The following is a 12,195-nucleotide window of genomic DNA, read 5'->3' as shown; positions in this document are numbered from 1 at the left end:
GAGATATATAGACTCTTATTTTGTTCACGATAGGGCTGGCAACTCGCCTGTGATTTGAGGGGGAAGGAGAACGAAAGAGAGCGAAAGCACGAGAGAAAGAGGGAGGGGAGGAGAAGAAAGAGAGAGAAACCCCGGATATAATGGTACAAAGCCTCTTTGAATCTCCGAGACGCACCGCCCCGCACGCGGGACTTTGCTATCGACGATCTGCTGCATCGTATGCAAATTTTTCTTCTTATAAACATCAACCTCCGCGGATCTTAGGTGCTCCTCTGACCACTGCGCTTCCTTGCTTCTATCATTCCGTCTCTTTTGCTCGTATCTGCCCACCGGCTTCTTAGGCTGGCATGACGCTGCGGCATGACGAAGATGCGGCCTGTCTTGTATGATAAAGAGAATAACACACACATTGAAATGGAGAAATCCTAGAGTTGTCTTTTACATAGCTTCCGTAGACGAAGTCGAATTGATGGCATAATAATAAATTTTGCTTCTAAAAAAATACAATTAATTAAGGCGTGAATATTGAAAAGAATAAATCAAATACTTTTCAACTTTATATAACTTTTTAAATCACTCAACTGCTGTTTGCTAGATTTTAATATTTTTAAATAAAATGTTTTGAAATTTTTGAAATAATATTATTGTATTTTAATACAATATTTTAATAGTATTATTATTATTTGATAGCATTATTTAATAATATTACGTTTATGATATTATACTAATTAGTGATATCAATTAGCGCATCAAGAAGTATCTTACGCTAGAGACTTTTCCTTTAATCGTGACTTCGCAGTTCCTCTCTAATTAGCTAATTTTTCATTAATCTCCTTTAATTAGCATACGGTTTCGCCCCGTTGTTACAATGTAGAAGTCGAACGTGATGTTGGTATTAATTAACGTGCATCTATTGTAAGTATAATAAAGCCGACATTAGATACAATTTGATGGAATGCGTCCTTAATTATCTCGCTTTGTATGCTTTGAACTTACAGTGAATGTGAGATTCGCGGAACGAATATATTCCGAAAGATTCAATGCCGCGCTTCGACGCGAGTCTTTTTCGAAATCGCAATAAATCCCGATTTACACGGGCAAGCGGATGGTTGGATCGCTCATTTCTTGCGGTGGAAGTTCATGGAGATGAGGACCACCGCGTGAAACGATCGAACGTGTTTAAAGTGTAATTTAATGCAACAGCATGCAGGTGTCCGCCAGGTAGATATCGCGCACTGCCAAAGGCATCGACAATGGGAATCGAGCTTGAAGAAGCGCCGTGCATTTTGATGGACCTCTGATCGCTCGTTTATCCTCCTTCTCCTTCGCCTTTTTCTCCTCTCTCTTTCTCTCGGCTTTTGCCCGGTTGTCGCCATTGTCGCACAATGAGACACGTATCATTCTTATCCTGCCACATCTTGTCACGAAGACGTTGTACTTGAAGCGTCGCGCCGATTATAACAATTTGTTCGCGCCGTCGGGGGCAGGCCTGACCAGATTGCCAATGAAATGTCGGTGCCTCTGCTTGTGAAGAACCTTGTCTTTTTCAAATTGGTCGACGTTACCCAGCATTACCGTCATAATGCGTTTTTATTTTATTATTACTCGATATCAAAAGGAATTGATAAATTTACATTTATCCATATATTTACATAATGTAATAATACAGTAATATTTTATTTAGAAATCATCTTTTCTCTCTAATATATAACAAATTTAATTGTATTTATTATTATATTTTATATTTTATGAAATATAATATCTTAATAATAATAATAATAATTTATTATAATATGACTAATTATAGGTCTCTCGGTATTAGTTTGGATATCACAATCAGGAAACCCCTGTTTCCTCTTTTGTCATTGAAACAAATCCAAGCGCGGCTCGTTAAAACGTGCAAATTGTTATCCGTTGTTTGTACCGTGGCTCAGTAATTATTGCGAAATTAATATTTATGAAGTATGTCGGCGCACACGGATCCTGATTAATTGTCGAATTAATTCGATAATTAATTGCAATATAACAAAACAATAATTATCGCGGGATTAATGTTTATTAAATATATATTGCTCGGATACGTTTCCAATGGTCGTTGAAATAAAAAAAGGAAAGGGCCACCGTCAGATTACGCGAAAGTGCGGTGAGAAGCGTGATTACGCCCGGTAAATTCTCCCCTTCTCGGCGCAAAGAGGAAAACGTTATTCTTTAATTACAGATGACAAATGGTTCGTTTCGGCGGTTATACGGCCAGGATAAAGCGCGACGAACGGACGGGGTCGTACGCACTCGTTATTTCGTACTTTGGAACATGGCGAAATGGGGGACACGACGGACCACGCAATAATACTGGCCTGAAAAAGCTGAAAAAGAGGGCCAGAAGGGCAGCCATTACTTGCGACGCTTCGCTTCCAAACGATCGCTATTTATCTCGTCGCAACCAGCGAGATTATGCAAAGAGTAGTCCTCCAACCCAACAAAGTCGATGACTTGCCCAATGTTTGTCGTAAGTTATAAACAAACGATAGCTTAACACTATGATCGTATTATACAATATATTTTTATTTTTTAATATTCTATGAAGATCCAAATGTGCTAGAAAGATCATAAAATACATATAGGATTAATACATTATATATATGTATAACATATTGTAAAAATATTATTTTTTTGCTCAATGAATGTCTTAATTTACATATTTTATGCAAATAATAAATACCACTTTTTTAAAAAGTAATACATGTCTTTTGTCGCGACGGCATACGTATATATGTAAAGGAGGGTCAAAAGGTGAACAGATGAAAACGGAGACAATGTACGTTCCTGTCGTCACTGGACAAATATATCACATTAGATGTGAATATTTCCTGCGAAGGTTTAACGTCTCTATTGTACCATTATCAATTACGATTAATATTTTTAGCAATAGCAAAGCTGCCTAAATAATGTTTAGACAAAAACATTTTGGATATATCATACAAATATTTTTCTTCTTTATCTTATTCCTTGTGTTTTAGCATGTGATAATTTCTTGAAAGATTTTATAACTTGTGAATTTAATGTATCTGAAAATCGTATATGGATTTGTATTTTTAAAATTCCTTTAAATGTGTGTGAGACGAGGTATTTTACATATGTATATACTGACCGTTTTACATAATGTTTACCAATTTTTTAATAGTCTATCTCTTTTAGTCAGTAAGAGATTATAAGTAGTCAATATTTTCTATTTTCTCAGTAGAGAAAAAGAACTTATACGAAAACTGTTTTCGATTTTCCCTCAATAATCGCTTCTTTTGCCGATCGTTAGCTAAGTAGATAGACATATATATCTATAAAATGCGAAGGAAGCACAGAGTTAGTTGAGTTACATAGTGGACGATGGTCGATCCAACGGCCATTAGTTCGGGGAAAACAGAGCCATACTTTATTCGAGGGGCGTCACTCTTTTTCCAGCGTGGTTCCGCTTCTTTGTGCGGCAAAAGTCATAATGTTTTCTGTCAGAAGTACCTCGAAGATTGAAGGAGATAGCTGTGCCGATTACGCGTTTAAAGCATTGTTATTTATGGTTTCTGTGTTCGTGTATAATAAAATATAGTGTATAGTGCATTTCGTAAATTTTAATATCATCCGCATGTTTAACGCAAAACTATTTTTATAAGGGATATGATGAATAATACACAAAGTTTTTCTTGAAATAACATGCGTGCTGACATATAAGTAAATCTATTTAATATTGTTCAATGCTAAGAACATGATAAATATGACAACACTATAAATGCGAAAATTATGCTAACAACGGAAGTTTCACAGACAGAAGTCGCGCATTGAGATTATTAGCAATCGAAAAGAGAGACAGACCGACGATCTATCGAGCGAACCATCTTGCCGACTACATGCACTGCGCGTTCTCCCTTTCGGGAAAACTTCTAACACGCGATGTGGATAGCTTTACGACATGCAGAAAGAAACATAGCTGGATTATCAAAAAGTTGACGAATGGTTCGATACAAGGAAAATATTGATACAAACGTGAAGATAATCGCAGAGTTTTCTTAAAAAAGCAATTTCTATAACACATTTACCTATGTTATTGTCATTTACAATTTATTTTAATATTTTTAATGTTATTACATAATGTTATATTATGTAATAATTTGTAGACGGAAATGTTACTAATCAATAAGTACTATAAAATGAACATTAATGTATCTGATAAAAGAACGTCATAAAACTTAAACTAACTGTTCCTTTCAAGTGTGCTTTAAAGCGAGTAGTTTACATTTTTCACACAAGCACCAATGCTATTATTGTTTCAGTGTTGATACAATCTATATGTCTAGCTTTATTATAATTATAAAAGGTATAAGTATCGTACCCTTTTTAATTTTAATTAGGATTAGAGAAACCCTTAAGCAGATAAATTTGCTAATATACGAAAGTTTCACGAAATTAAGAATCTCTCCATCTTCGGCATTTTACATATTTGTTGCAATTTATTTCACTAATTCTCTCGGTGTGTATGAGTCTCGAGTCGCAGGCAAGGGCTCGAGCAAACGATCGAGACACCAGGGGTCCGTCAAAAGCTTCGTCCGGGATAAGTTGGCCGGGGAGAACAGGCCCGTTTAACTGACAATAAATTCCCGATTCCAGTCTCACAGCCGCGCGACGTGTCTTCCCGGTCCTCTCTTTCGTGGCGGGGAAATACAAAAAGGCGATTTTGCGACCGGCGAACGAGTTCTCCGCTCGGTATATCGGGAGAACCTGAAGAAACTCAACGGAAAAAGGAACACATAGGGGCAAAGGACGAAAAAGCGTCGGACGAATAAGCGGGAGAAGCGGGGGGGAGGAGAGGAGGTATAAGAAAAGGAAGAAAAAAAACGAAGTAGAAGAAGAAGAAGAAGAAGAAAAGGATCGCGGGAGCGAAAATGCGCGGGAAGAGGAAGAGAGGAAAAGAGGAGGAGGGGAAGGGGTCGGACGTTCGTTAAATATACGAGTGTATTGAAATTCCGCCTCGAGACGGAGCGCGATGGGACCCGCTCGTTGTGGAAGGACAAGATCGCATGACGGCTCGAGGGCTTGGGAGCCACCCGCTGTTTTGAATACGATCCTTCGTCCGTAAGTCCTCCGCCACGGTGTTGCCGCGCGGCGTGTACAAGCGAACCGCCCGTATATACGCTCGGACACCAGAAGGACCGTCCTGCGCCCGAAGACGACAACGACCCGACGCGACTCTCAGGTACGCATACCGTCGTCCACTCTAATTTGAATGTAACAACGTTCCGTTCGGCCGCAACCCGATACCATCTCGAAGCACCCCGCGCCGCGCCGCGCCGTTCCCGCGACCACGAAGAAGGCTCCGCGTTCTCTGTCGTTCCTTTCTTCTAGTGTCGTCTTCACGCCGTTTTCCTTCGTTCTGTCATTCGAGTTAATATATGCAAAAAGAATTATCCTAGTTGGGCCAATGACGATGAGAAATTATATAAATGTATTCGTGCGTCTTTATTTTAATATTCTTGGGGATGTTTGTTCTAATCTATTGGAATATAAATTAACTAATAGTTAAATCATATGTCTAGCTTTGTTTAGTTTGTTAAATTTGAAGGAAAAACAAAGTCACATATATTTATATGATTTAACTATTAGTTAGTTTACCAACAGGTTGGAACAACCGGTCCCCTATTATATTTATTAATATTATATTTAGTATTCTAATATTATAATATATATAGAGACCCTTTATAGAGAGAGAGAGAGAGAGAGAGAGAGAGAGAGAGAGAGAGAGACCCTTACTTGAGAGTCTCTACTAGTATACGATATTAGCATAATTGGAATAATGTACATCCATCTATCCACTGAATGTATTCGTGCGTAGCGATGACGTATTTTCAGCAACTTTCGCGGTTGACTTTTATTCTCGTTTTCGAGTTCTCGCTTGATCTCGTCGCGCGCGCGAATAACGCGGCGTGCCTCAAATAAATCTTGCTCCATTTGTCCATCCACGTCCAGCGCGGTCCAGTCAATTCGTCGCGATAGCGCAGAAAGATGGCCGCTCCGCGTAGGCGGCAATGCACGTTGTTTACACGTTTGGTCATGATGGTGTTTGGTTATATTACATGCAGAATACGTGATGACGGGTACGTGTCTCTGGGATGATTGACGGACGATACACGTCGTCCGTCGCATCGCAATGCAGGACACCGTCCGGCTTCCCGGTAGCCGCATGATGCGAATCGGCAAGTTCTACTTGCCTCATTCTCTCTTTCCGTCTCTCTTCTTTCTTTCTTTCTCTCGCTCTCTCTCTTTCTCTTTCTTTCTCGTCATCGAACGAGACGTGGGATACCGAAAGAGCAGTCGAGAATGAAGGAGGACGGGGCCTCTCCTCCGCGATTCCGAATGCACCGTTGGTCCTACTGCATCGAGACAAGGACGATCTCTTATCTCCGGCTGGATTCTATTCCAGGAACTCCAGGGCATCGCGCCAAATTACTATAAATAGACGCTAATCGATGTGGTGGGAAAAACGGCTAGATGCGAAACGAATACCTGCGGCGCGCCGTGAGTTCTGCGTGCGGCAGAATGCGGAGCATCCAGGCGGATCGCGGATGTTCATTGGCGAATTATGTCGATTTTAGTAATTTTGCGATTTTGGCAGTCGCGCCACGGGCTAACCACTCATTCGGATCGCGATTGTCGCAATGTACAGAATTATAAATATAACGAGTCGAACAAACATTTCATAAGGTATAAGATAAGCGGATATAAGAAAGTGTCTTATATGTTACAGAACTAATACTCTAATCTATTTTAAGCCGTTTTGACCAAAAGAATATGATCGCTGTATCCTAAATCGAGCCGGGGAAAGACACGCGATTTCACGAATTTATATCGTCGATGCGTAAATATTCGAGTCGGAGAGTCCGAATCGTATTGAAAATAACACGTGACAGGTTTCTTTCTACCATCAAGGGACAATGTCGATGTCTATCGTTAATTAGCCGCTGACAAGAGGCCGGCTCGTGTCTGGGATTCGTTTTTGCCCCCGGTATAAAGTAAGCTACGTCAAGCGCGGAGGCAACGGCTAGACAGGGAGAGGAGGCCAGTCGATTGCCAAATGGAAATATGTAATCCGCCCGCCTGCCGACGATCCGCGGACAGCAGAGGACAGGCTTCAGAAAATGAGTTTCCCGGCGCAGCGCGTTGCCCCCGTGTGTAACATCAAAAGAGACCCCGGGGCGCGCCCCGGTAACTACTGTATACATATCTATATATATATTATACATATGTCGCCGTATTTGCTGCAGTGTCGATGAACGCGGACGTGGAGGATCGTTCTTTGACTCGGCGATAATTATCACGTCCGTCCCGCGATTCTTTGCGGTGACGACGCGCAAGCCCAGGTCGACGGCGCAGGCAGCTAAATTAAAATCTGGTATTGCTTCTGGACACGAAACTTACGGGGAATGTAATATTTCGTATACCGGAATAGTATATCGACGATATACCTGGCACGCTTCGTCCTTTGTGTCTCAATAGATGTACGGATTTTCCGATCAAATAGATTTATCGACGCGACATCCCCGGCGACGACGGTCGCTATACTTTGGCGGTACACGAAACAGGAGATGTTTTGTTGTTGCTGCCTACAACCGTGTCTTCAACGAGTTTAATCGCTTTGAAATGTCTAGATTCGTTCGACAAGTCAATAACGACGTCGCGTCGCGAATAAATGAAATATTCGTCGCGATATTCTTCTATAAGATCCTAGTCAATTCGTAAGGAATGCAAAGTAATGCAGGAAAATTTGCATAAGAGTTTAGCAGCTAATTCAATTATAAAATATAATTGGCGCTCCGTACATAATTCGCGTGACAGCGTGCAGTCGATAAAATTGACTTCACGAGACACTGTGTTTCGCCGACTAGAGTCATTATGCTTTCATTTCTCCTCGCGAGACACAGTAAGTTCATTTTCGGGCGAATTTAATTTGAAACTTTAATTAATGCGGTCTGAGACGCCCAGACCGATATGATTGGCATGCATGTAATTCAAACATTATTTTAACTTCTATTATCGATCAGTGAATATCTCACCGTGACAGATCAAACGGGGATCCTTAGTAAGATACAAGATACCTGTCCATCTGCGCATTTTCTTTTTCTCCTCCGCCTCCCTTTCTTTCTCTCTCTGGGTGGTTATCCCAGACGTATCTCTTTTTTCTCGATCCCTCCCGCGTTCTCGTCCCCGTGCCACGAACCGTACGAACCCCCAGGATCCTCGTATATTAATTGTCGATACCTATCTGACCACATAGCTCTTTTAATAATGCATCTCTATCGAATACGGCGCTGACGCGGCAATCCGTCCAAATGTGAGAATATTATTAACCATATATTTTAACCAGGCTTAGAGGGAGACTGATCGGCGTTGACTTTTGACAAATAATCTTGACGCGCAGCAGGACGGTCGCCGTTCAAAAGCGGTGACGAACGATCACTCTTCGACCTACCAGAGATCCGGGTTCTCGATGCAAAAGTACTATTGACAAGTGGAACAAATATTAACAATTAATCTTTGAGTAAGTTTTAAAAAAAATTAATATTTACTTTGATAATTAGAATTTAATTCGAATTTCAGGAGAATTCTATAAGATTCAGCAAAGTAAATAGATAGCTAAACGAAATTAGAGATCGCACATAGACCATAGACTACGCTTGTACAAAGAATTATTGAATATAATTTACTTTCCTTAGAGTATCACGAGAATCCGAGGAAAGTAAAACTAACGAACTTGAATAACAAAAGAAAGGTCGAATCATCGCGATGCGAAAGATATATTGTGTTCTATGGACAGGTCAAAATAATTCGATACGCCGCCGGAGAAATCCTATATGCCAAGGACAAGATTTTAGATTAGATGAATCACCTTCGACTAAAAGGAAGGGGTCTCACGAGGATATGGTTACCTATGGACTCGGTGCTACGAAATGTATGCGTTTCACAGAACGATATCCCCATTATCGAACTGATGATCCCCTCAAAGCGTCTCGTATCTCTGTGTCTTGATCGTTGGAATTTCTCTTGCGCGTATGAAAATCACAGCAACGTTTGTATCGATGGAAAATTATCGTCCTGTCATCAAGATCTGTTCCCTGATATACCTTCAGAAAAAGAATTTTATAATGTCATCGTTTCAACTCTCTGTCATCTGATATTCTTTTTCTTTATCATTATTCATTAATGCCCATTTCTGGCAATGTAAATTTAACTTTAATCTCGATTTAACTTATACTTTTCATCTTTTTCTAATTCTTAGAAACTAGAAAAGGATAAAAAGTAAGTAAAACCGAGATTAAAGTTAATCTACAATGCTGAAAATGGATACAAGAGCTTTTATAGACGATGTGTGCGCGAAGAAGCGGATTTAAGCGCATCCTATATGCACAGAAGTGTAAATTCGGCTCTTACAAACCGTAATGTTTCCGCAAGGCGTAGCGAGATACGACGTAAACAGTTTTCGGAATTTCGCCAAAGTATGTAAGGGCGCGGCTATTGCCGAGCATTTATTCGCTAGCCGAACATAAATTTGTTTAGGGGTGGACAAGTAAAGCACGAGTGGCGGCAACTGTTCACCGTCACGGAACATTTGCCGCGAAAAATGCTTTCGCCATGGCCACGCGTCTTCGACTTCTCCTTTCTTTCGGCCATTCCGAATTTTCGGAAGTGGAGATAAAGTGGAGAAGCCCGCGATTCTCTCTATCGACTCTTCGCGCGCTATCGCGAGACAACGTTGACAATTTGTCAAAATGTCGCAAATATTAATCACGCAAATATTTCGTACGGACTTCATAACTGTTTTACATTCATTGTATGGCAAAAACGCGCGCAGATTAGCGGCATAGCCTGGGCTGGAGCAATTTTTCACGATCTCTCATCGCGCGTTAGCGGCACGTCCGCCCAATTATCTCGCGCTATTTTTAACTGGACGAACGTTAAACGAAAGAATTGAAAGTTAAATATCCATAATTAAGCGTTCCATCCGCGGCACGCTTATCAATTTTTTTTTTCAACCGTTACGTCGGACGATGAATCATTATTATCGCGCGACACAGTAGATAAAAGCGCGATACGTGGCAGCCGGACCGCGCGCGTCGTTCGCTCCGGCCACTTCGGAGATCCCCGAAGATTAGTGGATCGCGAGATTCGCTCTCGGGAAGACCGGTCGATCGGTCTTAAAAAGTTCAACCATAACAACGTGAGCTGCGCGTTAAGGCCGGTACGGCCGTGAAACGGCTCGTCGCCGTGGCAGTCTTATCAATCAGAAAGTCGTAAGGGCACCGCGCCGCGGGTTACGATATAATAAAATGAACCATCATCCTCTCTGGACGGGCGACGCGCCCGTATTTATACGTTGCTCTTTCTCGCGCGCGTGCAATGCACGTACGAGAGCGCGGCGGCGGCGGCGGCCATCGCTCTCTCTGGGCTCGAAGAACTCGCCTCGCTCCTCGAGAGAACGAAAGAACGAAACGTCGTAAAACTCGGCCATCCGGGCGACATAAGTCGACGGTGTAATGCGACACGTAAATGCGAGACGCGCGAGTGTCTGTTCTCGCAGGAGAAGACATCCTCCGCGAGAAAAGAGGGATATCTCTCTCGATCCGACCAAGGGGGGACTTTTCGGCGCGCAAAGAGCCCGCCTTCCGCAATGTTACGCAGGACATCACCGGCCTTTACGAGCGTATCATCCGGATTTATACTTACTTAAGGAATCACTACCCCGATGGTTCCGGCCGCGAGTTATAGAATCTTATAACTCGGCGGGAAAAAGGTACTCGGATACTTGACGCGCGTATCGCGTTTCCCCTTTTCCCCCGAAATTATTAAATCACATCTATTATTTAGGAAACTAAGATACGTAGAAATATATATCTTCCCTCGCATTAACGACGTACATTAAATATTACGTGAAATATGGTAAATTAACTTTTATTGATTTAGATAACGTTGTAACTCATAAAAGTTTATCACCGTCAGATAACAAAAATGTATCTGCGAAACGAAAGTTAATATATAGCTTTACATAAATATAAAACAAGGCTGATCTTAAAATGACGAAAAATACATTTGTTGAAAAATGGTAATGTAGTGAAAAATGTTTGGTACTTTATATAGGGTGGAAAGGCATGTATGGGCTATTCTCATTTATCCGAGTTATCTCATATATGGAATGACATTGTTACAACAGTTATGAAAAATATTTTGTAATACCACTAATCTCTCGCATTTGCGATAATACCGCAAACCGAACGCGGGCTGAAGCGATTGTGTGGTTTTCCATCGAGAAATATGTTTCTTATACAAAGCTACATTGCCAATTGTAGCTATATTGTCAAATTTAGGGTTAATCGTTGTTCGATTCGAGCTTTATTATCCAGTTGTAATATTTTCGAGCTTGCCAGATGCAATCCGCGCGTAGTAAACATTCATCGACCGACGCGCCGAGAGCTCTCGCGGTGAATCCAGATAGGAGGAAGTTCCGCCGAATTGATAAATCCCGGGAGCGCGGCAGAGCTGACTTGTGTGCGTGGATTCGGGCGCGTGTATATATACGCGGCAATGCCGCAGCTCGCGAGTTATTTAAGAGCTATCGGATGCCGTGCGGCCATTAGCTCCGATCGCATTACCGCCAGATTGGCTAATGGTCCGGGTCTCTCCCAGCTCCGCGCGGTACTTTTCCTCCGTTCTCTTTTCCTCAATTTTCCCGATACTCCTCTCTCGTCTCCGTTACGACGATAACGCTAATTATAGCATTACGACGTACCGTACCGTCGCGTCTCTGCTGCGGCAGCGCCACGAGAATTTTCAACTTCCGACTTAAGAACGCAAGTGTGATAAATCGTTTGGATATTTTGCCGTGAGAGATGCGAGGAAAAATGGAGCGTGCTTCTTGCACATCTGTGAATTACAACGCACAGATCTATGACGTTAAGATTACAATTATTTCTTTACTATCAATAATGCAATCCAGAAATTACTGGATACGCGCTATCAAAATTTAAAATTGTATTGATATCGTTCCATCGTCACATTTGCCAAAGCCACGATCGTTTATGTTTTACAAATGCGGCTTTATAGCAAATTTGACTATATGATAATTTTTAGCTTAACGATAACTAGCGACTATAACGGCCGACG

The 12,195-nt window shown here is 41.5% G+C and overlaps 1 long non-coding RNA gene across 1 annotated transcript in view; it reads left to right on the top strand.

The window, feature by feature from the left end:
- Positions 1–12,195, top strand: part of LOC112460010 — a 74,624-nt gene that overhangs the window by 50,809 nt on the left and 11,620 nt on the right. Inside the window, exon 4 of the long non-coding RNA XR_003041394.1 lies at positions 2,219–2,506. This is a non-coding gene — a long non-coding RNA (uncharacterized LOC112460010). The remainder of the gene's footprint in view (positions 1–2,218; positions 2,507–12,195) is intronic.

Source organism: Temnothorax curvispinosus, unplaced genomic scaffold (assembly GCF_003070985.1).
Source record: "Temnothorax curvispinosus isolate PA1 unplaced genomic scaffold, ASM307098v1 QBEX01010285.1, whole genome shotgun sequence".
Classification (NCBI taxonomy): Eukaryota; Metazoa; Arthropoda; class Insecta; order Hymenoptera; family Formicidae; genus Temnothorax; species Temnothorax curvispinosus.
Note: the sequence above shows the minus strand (reverse complement) of the source record. Positions and strands in the feature narration are given on the sequence as shown.